Source organism: Lithobates pipiens, unplaced genomic scaffold (assembly GCF_037356315.1).
Source record: "Lithobates pipiens isolate NorthernLeopardFrog02 unplaced genomic scaffold, aLitPip1_a1.2 Scaffold_1, whole genome shotgun sequence".
Taxonomy (NCBI): domain Eukaryota; kingdom Metazoa; phylum Chordata; class Amphibia; order Anura; family Ranidae; genus Lithobates; species Lithobates pipiens.
The window spans coordinates 211,766,579-211,777,888 of NW_027507685.1; the positions used below are offsets into that span (position 1 = coordinate 211,766,579).

The 11,310-nt window shown below is 43.9% G+C and overlaps 1 long non-coding RNA gene across 1 annotated transcript; it reads right to left on the reverse strand.

Moving 5' to 3' along the window:
• Positions 1–5,964: 5,964 nt before the first annotated feature.
• Positions 5,965–10,699, reverse strand: LOC143982771 (uncharacterized). The gene is made up of 2 exons (XR_013274506.1): positions 8,916–10,699; positions 5,965–6,267 (listed from the first exon to the last, which is right to left on the reverse strand). It is a non-coding gene; the product is annotated as an uncharacterized LOC143982771 (long non-coding RNA).
• Positions 10,700–11,310: the final 611 nt, after the last annotated feature.

Below are 11,310 nucleotides of genomic sequence, written 5' to 3' on the forward strand. Positions count from 1 at the left end.
TCATCATCCTCCCTCCCTGTACCCCACTGTAAGCTGCCTACCACTCCACGTCATCATCATCCCCCCTGTACCCCATTGTCAGCTGCCTACCACCCCACGTCATCATCACCACTCCCCCCTGAACAACATTGTCAGCTGCCTACCACCCCACATCATCATCATCATCATCTCCCCCCTGTACCCCACTGTCAGCTGCCTACCACCCCACGTCATCATCCTCCCCTCCCTGTACCCCATTATCAGCTGCCTACCACCCCACGTCATCATCACCCCTCCCCTCTGAACACCACTGTCAGCTGCCTACCAACCCACATCATCATCTCCCCCCTGTACCCCACTGTAAGCTTCCTCCCACCCCACGTCATCATCATCATCCCCCCTGTACCCCACTGTAAGCTGCGTACCACCCCACGTCATCATCATCCCTCCCTGTACCCCACTGTTAGCTGCCTACCACCCCACATCATCATCCCCCCGTACCACACTGTCAGCTGCCTACCACCCCACCTCATCTTCTTCTCCCCCCTGTACCCCACTGTCAACTGCCTACCACCCCACATCATCATCATCACCCCCCTGTACCCCACTGTCAGCTGCCTACCACCCCACATCATCATCACCCCTCCGTACCCCACTGCCGACATCCCACTCATCAACATCCCCATCATCCCTCTGTATCCCACCTCTGGCATCCCACCAACCCATCACATGTCATCATTCTCATCTTAATCCCTCCTGGTACCCCACTGTCAGCTTCCTTCCACCCCACCCCCTGCCATCATCATCCCCCCATACCCCAGCCCTGACATCCTACCACCCTGCCTCCTGTCATCATCATCCCCATGTAACCCACCCCTAGCATCCATCACCCTACCCCTGTTATCATCATCATCTTCATCCCCTGTACCCCACTGTCAGCTGCCTACCACCCCACCTCATCATCATCCCCCCTGTACCCCACTGTTGACATCCTACCACCGCCTCATGTCATCAACATCCTCATCATCTCTGTACCCCACCTCTGGCATACTACCACCCTACCTCCTGTCATTATCATCTTCATTCCTCCTGTACCCCACCTCTGGCATCCTATCATTCTACCCCCTATCATGATAGGGGAGATATGATCTCAGCCTCTCCCCAATACTGCCATCATCACCCCAAACTACATCCTGTCATCCAACCAAATGTACTCCAACAGTTGCATCACACACCATAATACGGCCCTGCCACCCAGTGAGCAAACAGTGAGTGATAATAATAAGCAGTAACCCATAGCAACCAATCAGTGAGCAGTAATAATGTGCAGTAACCTCTAGCAATCCACCAGTAGGTGCCAATAATGTGCAGTAACATCTAGCAACCAATGATTAAGCGGTAATGACATGCAGTAACCTCTACCAACCAATGAGTAGGCTGTAATGATGTGCAGTAACCTCTAGCAACCCATCAGTGAGCGGTAGTAAAGGTGTAGTAACCTCTAGCAATCCATCAGTGAGCTGTAATAACGTGCAATACCTTCTAGCAACCAATCAGTAAGAAGAAAGGATATGCAGTGACCTCTAGCAACCAATCAGTGAACCTGGAGTAATCAGTGAGTGTGAACTAGATCGTTATGTTTACATTATTAAAGTTTTTTTTAGATAAGTCTATGTGCATTTGTTTTTTGGGGATGTTGGGATGGAAAGCGAAAATGCTAGGGGTGGGGGCCAGGAAAATGTTTGAATTATTTTTCCCATTATGGGCATGAGTGGGGCCTCATGTCTACGATTTGCCTAAGGCCTCACAAAGCCTAGAGCCGCCTCTGACAACATGCTCTACTGGGAGAGGGGTGCCTTTGGCCAATCATGACTCAGGGGGCTGAGTCCACGCCCCACACTATGTTAGGCTGCTTGCATAGTGGCCATACTTAGTTTTGTGAATGTGAGGAGCAAAATTACATTTGTATAGGAAAAAATGTAATTTAACCACTTCCCACCCGGCCTATAGCAGAATGACGGTCGGGCAGTGGTTCAGTTATCCTGACTGGACATCATATGACGTCCTGCAGGATAACAGCCGCTGCGCGCCTGTGGGTGCATGCATCGCGGTGATCGGTGGTGCGGTGTGTCAGTCTGACACACCGCTACTCTGATCTCAGTGAAGAGCCTCTGAAGGAGGCTCTTTACCAATTGATCAGCCGCGTCAAATCACAGCTGATCACGATGTAAACCAGAAGAGCCGTTGATCGGCTTTTCCTCACTCGCATCTGACAGACGCAAGTAGAGGAGAGCCGATTGGTGCCTCTCTTGACAGGGGTGTCTGCGCTGATTGTTTATCAGCGCAGCCCCCCGTCTGATGCCCACACTGGACCACTAGGGAAGCTACTAACATGTAGACATCCCCCATGGCCATCCACATGTGAAAATCAATGCCAACATATGCCAATCAGTGCCCACAAATGGGCACTGACTGGCACCTCTATGGCGCAATAAAATTAGTGATGCCCAGTAATGTAACCCAGTGTCCATCAGTGCCACCTATCAGTGCCCACCTATTAGTACCCATCCATACCACCTATTTTTGCCACCCATAAGTACCCATCAGTGCCTTCCATAAGTACCCATCAGTGCCTTCCATAAGTACCCATCAGTGCCGCATACCAGTGCCACCTATCAGTGCCGCCTTTCAGTGCCCATCATGAGAGCCCATCAGTGCCACCTTATCAGTGCCCATCAGTGCAGTACTTGTTTATAATTTATTTTACAATTTCAACAGAAACAAAGAAAAAAAACATTTTTTTCCCCAAATTTTGCAAAAAATAAAAAATCGCAGAGGTGATCAAATACCACCAACAGAAAGCTCTATTTGTGGGAATAAAATGATAAAAAATTTGTTTGGGTACAGTGTAGCATGACCGCACAGTTGTCATTCAATTTGTGACAGCGCTGAAAGCTGAAAATTGGCTTGGGCAAGAAAGTATATAAGTGCCTGGTATCGAAGTGGTTAAAACTGCTCGCGGGTGTAATGTATTATTGGATCCTGGCAATATGGATAAAAATCATTGAAAAAAAACAGCCACCTGAACCAGGCCACATGCCTTCTTCATGGGGAGGGTGTTTTGGGTCCCAAAACCTTGTCCCCATGTTGATGAGGACAAGGGCTTCTTCCTCCCAAAACTTGTGCCCGTTGGTTGTGGGGGTCTGCAGGTGGGAGGCTTATCGGAATCTGGAAGCCCCCTTTAACAAGGGGACCCCCAGATCCTTCCCCCCAAGTGAATGGGTATCAGGTACATTGTACCCCTACACATTCACCAAAAAAAAAGTAAAACGGTTTGGGACAATTCCTTTATTAAAAATAAATTGTCCATCTATCTTCGATCTCAGCGCTGATGAACGGGGGGAAAAAACACCAAAATCGGAAAAACTTCCTCGATGGGAGGCGTCCCAGTGACTGCAGGCTTTTTGCCATGACGGCTGTTATATAGCTGAGGACGGGGCCATCCAGTGAAGTAAACGGGGGACCCCGCCCCCTCTGACCTTATGTGGCGTCACATGACGACCTCGGGTCGTCGTCGTCGCTGTGATCGAGGATGGATTTACATTACAGGACATTTTTTATTTTTTTAGGAATTGTCAAAAACTGTCTGCTGTCATTTTTACTTTTTTGACACTTTTTTTGGTGAATGTGTAGGGGTACAATGTACCCGATACCCATTCAAATAGGGGGGGCATGTGGCCTGGTACGGTTCAGGAGGGGCGCTGTCTCGTACCCCCCCTTTTCCTGCGGCCTACCAGGTTCCGTGCTTGGATAAGGGTCTGGTATGGATTTTGGAGGGGGCCCACGCAATTTTTTTTTTACATTTTGGCATGGGGTTCCCCTTAAAATCCATACCATGTTCAGGTCTGGTATGGTATTTAGGGGGGCCCCCGTGCCATTTTTTTTTACATTTTGGTGCAGGGTTTCCCTTATTATCCATACCAGACTTGAAGGACCTGGTATGGATTTTGGGGGACCCCGTACAATTTTTTTTTTACATTTTGGTATGGGATTCCCCTTAATGATCGTACCAGACCCCATGCCGTTTTTTTTCAATGATTTTTATCTATATTGCCGGGACCCGAGAATACATTACAGCCGTGAGCAGTTTTAGATTACATTTTTTCCTTTAGAAATGTCATTTTGCTGTGGAACTGTTCTAAACACGGGAAAGCTGCGCTATTTTCCAGGCAGACTAGGGACACCCCCCAAGCACGATATTTTAAGGAATATTTAATTTTTACTGTTTCACTTTAAGCATTATTAAAATAACTGCTCACGAAAAAAACTGCAGTTTTTACAACTTTTTTTTTTGTATTGATAAATATCCCCTGGGGCAGGACCCGGGTCTCCAAACAATTTTCATGGCAATAACATGCATTTTGCAATAACATGCCTTTAAAATGAGCACAAATTTTTTTTGCCTGCTCGCAAGTTCTGGTGCGAACCGAACAGGGGGGTGTTCGGCTCATCCCTAGTAAATATTCTGTTACCAGTTACTTGTGGACAGTGGAAAGAATGAACCTCTGTTCTTACTACATGGAAACCTAATCTAATTTTTAGCAGCCTGGATTTATTAATGTCTCCAGCTTGATAATTAAAGTAGATCAGGATGTGTATGGTAATTAATTGGTAAAATGGCATGGCAGGTCACTATGAGAAGCAGGTGTCTTTCACCCAAGAAATATAGACAAAAAAGGAATGGGAGCTGACCACCACCGCAATGACAAAACTCCATCCTTAATATACATATAAAAACAGAGGAGAAAAATAGTGGGACTTTAAATGAGGTTTGTCACTGCAGACAGATATTGCATAGAGTATACATGTATATTTTATTGATCAAATACAGGTGCATTTGAACATTCCATAATATGGAGATACACAATGCGTTTGTAGCTAGTAATAAACCATATGCAAAAGAGGTGGCATATATAAGAATACACATACATAACATAAAACTGAATAAAATCTTGGTACATAGATAATATATAATATGCATAGGCCAATAAATTGGGTAGATATTGGGTCGACCTTGTCAGAGCCCTCTAAAAAAACCTCGTGTTTCATGGCCCTTTACCATTGGTCAGGTGCAAGGATATAGCTGTAAATTCAAAAGACAATTTGTCTGGGGCTCCTCCTACCTTGATATCAGCTGAGCACAGTTCACAGCCGACTTGTGAGTACAGATCCATTGCTCCCTAACAGCTTTTTCCCCCTCTTTTAAAGGGCAACATTCATTAACCCAAATCTTTTGTATTTTAGCTATATCCTTGCACCCAACTCCTGGCGAATGGTGCTCTGACAAGGTAGGCCCAATATCTATTTGAAAAAAAAATAGAAAAATAGAAAATCCGAAAATTAGAAAGAGCAAAAATCCAAAAATTCTAAATAATAACTATTAAATTATAGTTATTGGAATTTCCTTTCAAATTTGGCTGTCAGTGAACATAAAAAATACAAATTTATCTGAAGTTATGAATTATCCGAAATAAAGAATGCTGCATCAAAACAAATGGAATGGAAAAAAAGTATAATATATACTAATAATACGTTTTTATTATTATTAATATTCTTGTTATTTATTTTTATAAATTTGTTACGTTCCCTTCTTTTAGATACGGCATTCATTATTATGGATAAATTGTAACTTCAGATAAATTCGTATTTGTTACGTTCACTAACAGCCAAATTTGAAAGGAAATTCCAATACCTACAATTTAATAGTTAGTAATAGTAAAGTTATTATTAGTGAATAATTATTTCAGGTTTCGAATTTTCAGGTTTTTGAATTTTCGGATTTTCATTCTTTTTTTCGGATTTCTGAATTTTTGAATGATTTTGAATTTCCGAGATTTCGAATTTACGAAAAATCGGAAATTGGGATATTTCAGAATTAACAAATTTGTCTATGTCAGAAACCATGAAATCAGACTGAGACAGAAGTACAGTTAAATCACACTTGTTTAATGATAAAAGTAAATAGAACAAAGGTAGTCAAAAACATAGCCAAAGTTCAGTAACCGGAACGGATAGTCAGACGTGCAAAAAGTCAGGGAGCCGGAGATGAGCGTAATAAAACAGCAAGCAGGATCTAGAGCCAGAGGGGATGTCAGCCAAGCAAGTCTTTTAACAGGAATGCAGGAGATAGTCTTTGTGATGTTGACTCAGGCGAAGGTAGAGCTCCTCTGGGCTGGACGGCTTAAGTAGGCAGGAATGATGAGCAGGATATCACCAACAGCTGAGTACCTGTGGAGAGATAGGAGCTGGCAATTAGCCGACAGCTGAGCAGCCAGCTCAGAGAAGGAAGGGCTGAGCCCATTCCTGACAGTCTAAATTAGTTGAAGAACGAATCTAAAACTAAATGAATTTCACGTCTATGTACCGAGATTTTAGTCAGTTTTATGCTATGTATGCGTATTCTTGTATATGGCAGCTCTTTTTCATATGGTTTATTACTAGCTACAAACGCATTGTGTATCCCCATTTTATGGAATGTTCAAATGTACCTGTATTTGATCAATAAAATTTACATGTATACTCTATGCAATGTCTGTCTGCAGTGACATCCCTCATTTAAGTCCCACTATTTTTCTCCTCTGTTTTTATATGTATATTAAGGATGGAGTTTTGTCATTGCGGTGGTGGTCAGCTCCCATTCCTTTTTTGTCTATATTTCTTGGGTGAAAGACACCTGCTTCTCATAGTGACCTGCCATGCCATTTTACCAATTAATTACCATACACATCCTTTCCACACTAATAGCAAATTGTACCCATACATTTATACCTATATTGGGTCTCTATTAGTCTATATGAGCAACATCCACAGTGGCTGGCCCAAATGGATAGGGGGCACGTGGACCTTGTCTAGATCCCAGAGCTGTGATGCACATTGGTGCCTCCCCGCCACTGAGATGTGAGTGGGGAGAGTGCCCCTGTGCATCGGCTTCATGGATACTCCCCACTCACGGCATCTTTTGATGCTGGAATGCGGGGACATTTTCAGTCCATCTCGCGCGAGAGACGGGGTGGGTGTAACTACACCTTTGGTGCATGTGCTGAAGAAGGAACTCACTGTCCGCCCATCACTTTATTTGGCGTTGCACATGACGTTGGCAGGGGACATGCCCTTGACCTGGCCTATATAGTCAGGGCAGATTGACAGACCATTCTACATGTGTCCACCATCAGAGACACAGAGTCCACCAATTGGACTCCTACACGTAAGTCACAGGGAGGCCATTTTTGGACCCCCCACATGCACGCATTCAATCTTGTCTTTCTTTCATCTATGCTTGCGCTTAACATGGGAAATGTGCCATGTCGATTTGGCCTGTCTTTGGGCTCGCTTTTTGGTCAGGGCAGGGCACCCTGCCGCAGCCCGGAACAGGCAATTTGTCTGGGGCTTCTCCTACCTTGAGATCAGCTGGGCACAGTTCACAGCTGACTTGTTTAAAGGGTAGCATTCATTAATCCAAATCTTTTGTATTTATACCTATATCCCTGCACCTAACTCCTGACGAATGGTAAAGAGCCATGAAACGTGAGTTTTTTTAGGGGGCTCTGACAAGGTAGACCCAATTTATTAGCCCATATATAATATATATGATCTATGTACGAAGATTTTATTCAGTTTTATGTTATGTATGTGTATTCTTGTATATGGCAGCTTTTTTGCATATGGTTTATTACTAGCTATAAACGCATTGTGTATCCCATATTATGGAATTTTCAAATGTACCTGTATTTGATCAATTTACATCTCCATGCAATATCTGTCTGCAGTGAAATCCCTCATTTAAAGTTTCACTATTTTTCTCCTTTTTGTTTTATTTTTTATATGTATATGAGGGATGAAGTTTTGTCATTTTGGCACTTAAAGTAGATCATCCAACATGTTTCTATCTTTTTTCTTTGTATATAAACCCTTCCCTGCTCTTCCTAAAGCAAAAAAGATGTGTTATATACAAAGAAAAAAGATAGAAACATGTTAACCAATTACAACAATTTGCTCACCTGTTATTTTTAAGTGGTGCCATTTAACACTCCTATATGGTATAATTCAATATAAACATAACTTTATTGTAACTGATTAATTTAAAACAGCCAAGCTCAACCAGACATATCCTTAAAAATCTACCCAATAACACTTCCCAGCTCATATCCCTACATCTGTATATTATTATTTTCACTGCAATCAATTACAGATTTTGCAATTGTATATTATTACATATTGTGGCGGAATATGTAATAAGAAAAGACTCAACAGGTTTCATTGACCTTTAATCAATTTCTTCAGGAGTCTTGTAGAGTTCACTAAAATCTGTTTTTTGTCTCAGTTTCACTGAGAAATGCCAGGAGACCCACAGAGTGGGATCAGGGGATCTTAGCAGTAGTTTGTTCATTGGACACAGCAGATCACAGGGCTGGGTACAGGGCCAATGGAATTGGTACTGTACCATGTGATTGCTGTGACCAAGCATGGAAATCACACATGTAAACAAGAGCTGCATATTTCCAGCCAGCGCCGTTTCCTCTCACTATGATTGACTTTGAGAGGAAACAGTGTTTTCATAGTAATCTCCAATTGTATTTTTTTCCACATGTTTTTCCACATGTTGGAGAAAATAAGTATACTGCCAACAAAGCAGCCTACCAGTGTCTCTAATTACTAGCCACCCCAGTAACGTTTACCATATCAGTGCAGCCGGCCAGTATCCCCAATTGCTGCCACACCAGTATAGTGTCACTTTACCAATGCAGCCAGTCAGTGTTCCTGGTCACCACCATACCAGTACAAGAAGCCACAGTGTCCCTGATCACCTCCACACCAGACCAGTGCAGACAGAAAAGGTGTTTCTGATTGCCACCACACCAGGGCCAATATCAACTTACCAGTGTAAGACAGCAACAGTGTTCCTGATCACCATCACACAAATCCCAGTGTCATCAGTCCAGTGTAAATTAGAAACAGTGTGTCAGAACCATGAATCAGACAGAGACAGAAAATGCTGTAAAAATCACTCCTTTTAAAATAATGGTAAAAATAGTACAAATCAGTAAATGTAGACAAAACATAGCCAGGGTATGGTAGCCAAAGCTCATAGTCAGAACAAACAAGTGAATCAGGAAGCCAGAGATCAGCATAGCCGGAGTCAGTAGACAGGATCAGGAGCTAGAAGGGACGTCGGCCAGGCAAGTCTTCAACAAGAAATAAAAGTCCACATGTGGCGCTAATCAAATAATCAGTCTTTTCAAGAAGGGAAAGATGAAAAGGAACCCTTCACCAGCTTCAGTGTTTATGGAAAAGCACACCACACCCAGCGTATATCCAATCTGCTTACCAGAAAGTAATATTAGATGGGCATGTGTTAATCAATACCAAGTAATCACAGCTTCGCTCTGCAAACACTGATAGTGGATAGATGATGTTCCAGTAATGGAATGCAAATTGTATCAGGCACTCCTCACATGAAGCTATGAAGATCATGAACTCCAATTGTTTAGTGAGTGTGGTCATACGATCAATAGGTCAGCAACACCCAATGAAAGAATAAGGCAGCAAATAGAGAAGCCCGTCAAGTATTAAATAGCTATTTATTGTAGTGAACTTACAGGTAAATACAGGATAATGGACATCAGGGTGTATAACAGCCGCAGCTCTTAGAATGCTTGCATCTTCCCGCCTAGTCTTCAACAGGAACACAGCAGAGAGTCTCTAGATATGTTTGACCAAAGCAAAGGCATGGAAGGAATGAACCAGGCAGTTTAAATAGCCAGAAAGGGCTGGCTGTAGGCTGGACTGATGAGCAGGAAATGATCACCAGGTGAGCCTCTGTGGAACTATGAGAACTGGAAATGTACTTGTCAGCAGAGCAACCTGAGCACTGAGAAGGGAGGGCTGAGAGCCCAGTCCTGACACAGTGTTCCTGATTGCTGCCACAACAGTTCCAATATCACCAGACCAATGCAGGCAGCAACAATGCTCCTGGTTGCTGCAAAACCAGCCCCAGTGTAGGCCAGCAACAGTGTTCCTAATTGTGGCAACATTAGTCCCAGTGACACCAGACCAGTGCAACCAGCAACAGCTTTGCAGATTGCCACCACATCCGTACAGAGTCATCAGACAAGTGTAAGCAATCAACAGTGCCCCTGACTGCCACCGCACCTGTCCCAGTGTCACCAGATTAGTGTAAGCCAGGAACAGTGTTCCTAATTGCTGCCACACCAGTCCCAGTTTCACCAGACCAATGTAAGCCAGGATGGGGTGGGTGTTTCTGCTGTTCTGTTTCTCCAGGGACTCCAAACATGTGATAGGTGGTCAAAAAATGAATGTCATGTAATATAATTTATGCCCCCTTAGAGCATAAGGGTACTCCTTGGATTTTGGGTGCCTCAATACAGCTAGACTGCAAAAATGTCTATGCCTATGCAGTATGCAAGAAATGTCTTGTTTAAATTACTTTGCAAATACATATTTTTTTCTATCAAACCAGTGTAATAATTCTCCTTTAAGGCAAGAAAATTATGTGACACGTAGCGCTATGTGTCCCATAATTTTCTTGCCTTAAAGTAGAATTATTACACTGGTTTGATATCATTTTTGTATAAGTAGCAGCTGAGGTTAGAGGTGTTGATTGATTGTAGCGCAGTGGTGATGTACACTTTGGTGGGAATGTAATTAACCAGTTGCCGACCGCCTCACGCCGATGTACGTCATCAGAATGGCACGGGCAGGCATAAGCACATAAATGTACGTCCTTGCCTTCCCGCGGGTCGGGGGCCCGATCGGGCCCCCGCCCGGTGCCTGCGGCGGTCGGTATTCGTTCGGGAGCGATCCCGGACGAGGGGACGGCCATTCATTCATGGCCACCCCCTCGCGATCGCTCCCGACGAATGAAAATCCCCCGTGACATCACTTCCTCTCCTGTAATGTAAACACAGGAGAGGAAGTGATGTATTCTCTCCTCGTGTCGGTCTTTTTCGTTCCGGCACGGAGGAGAGAGGATCGGTGAGTTGCACCTAACACTACACTAACAGTAGAACACGCCAGGCACACTTTTCACCCCCCTGATCACCCCCCAATCACCCCCCAATCACCCCTGCCCCCCCCAGTCACAGTGACACCAAGTGCATTTTTTTTTTTTTTTATTTTTTTTTTTTTTTTTTTGCATTGGTGTCATTTGTGACTGTAATAACTGTTAGGGCAGTTAGGGCTAGCCCCCTTTAGCTCTAGGGTGCCCCCCTAACCCCCCCAATAAAGGTTTAACCCCGTGATCACCCCCCGTCG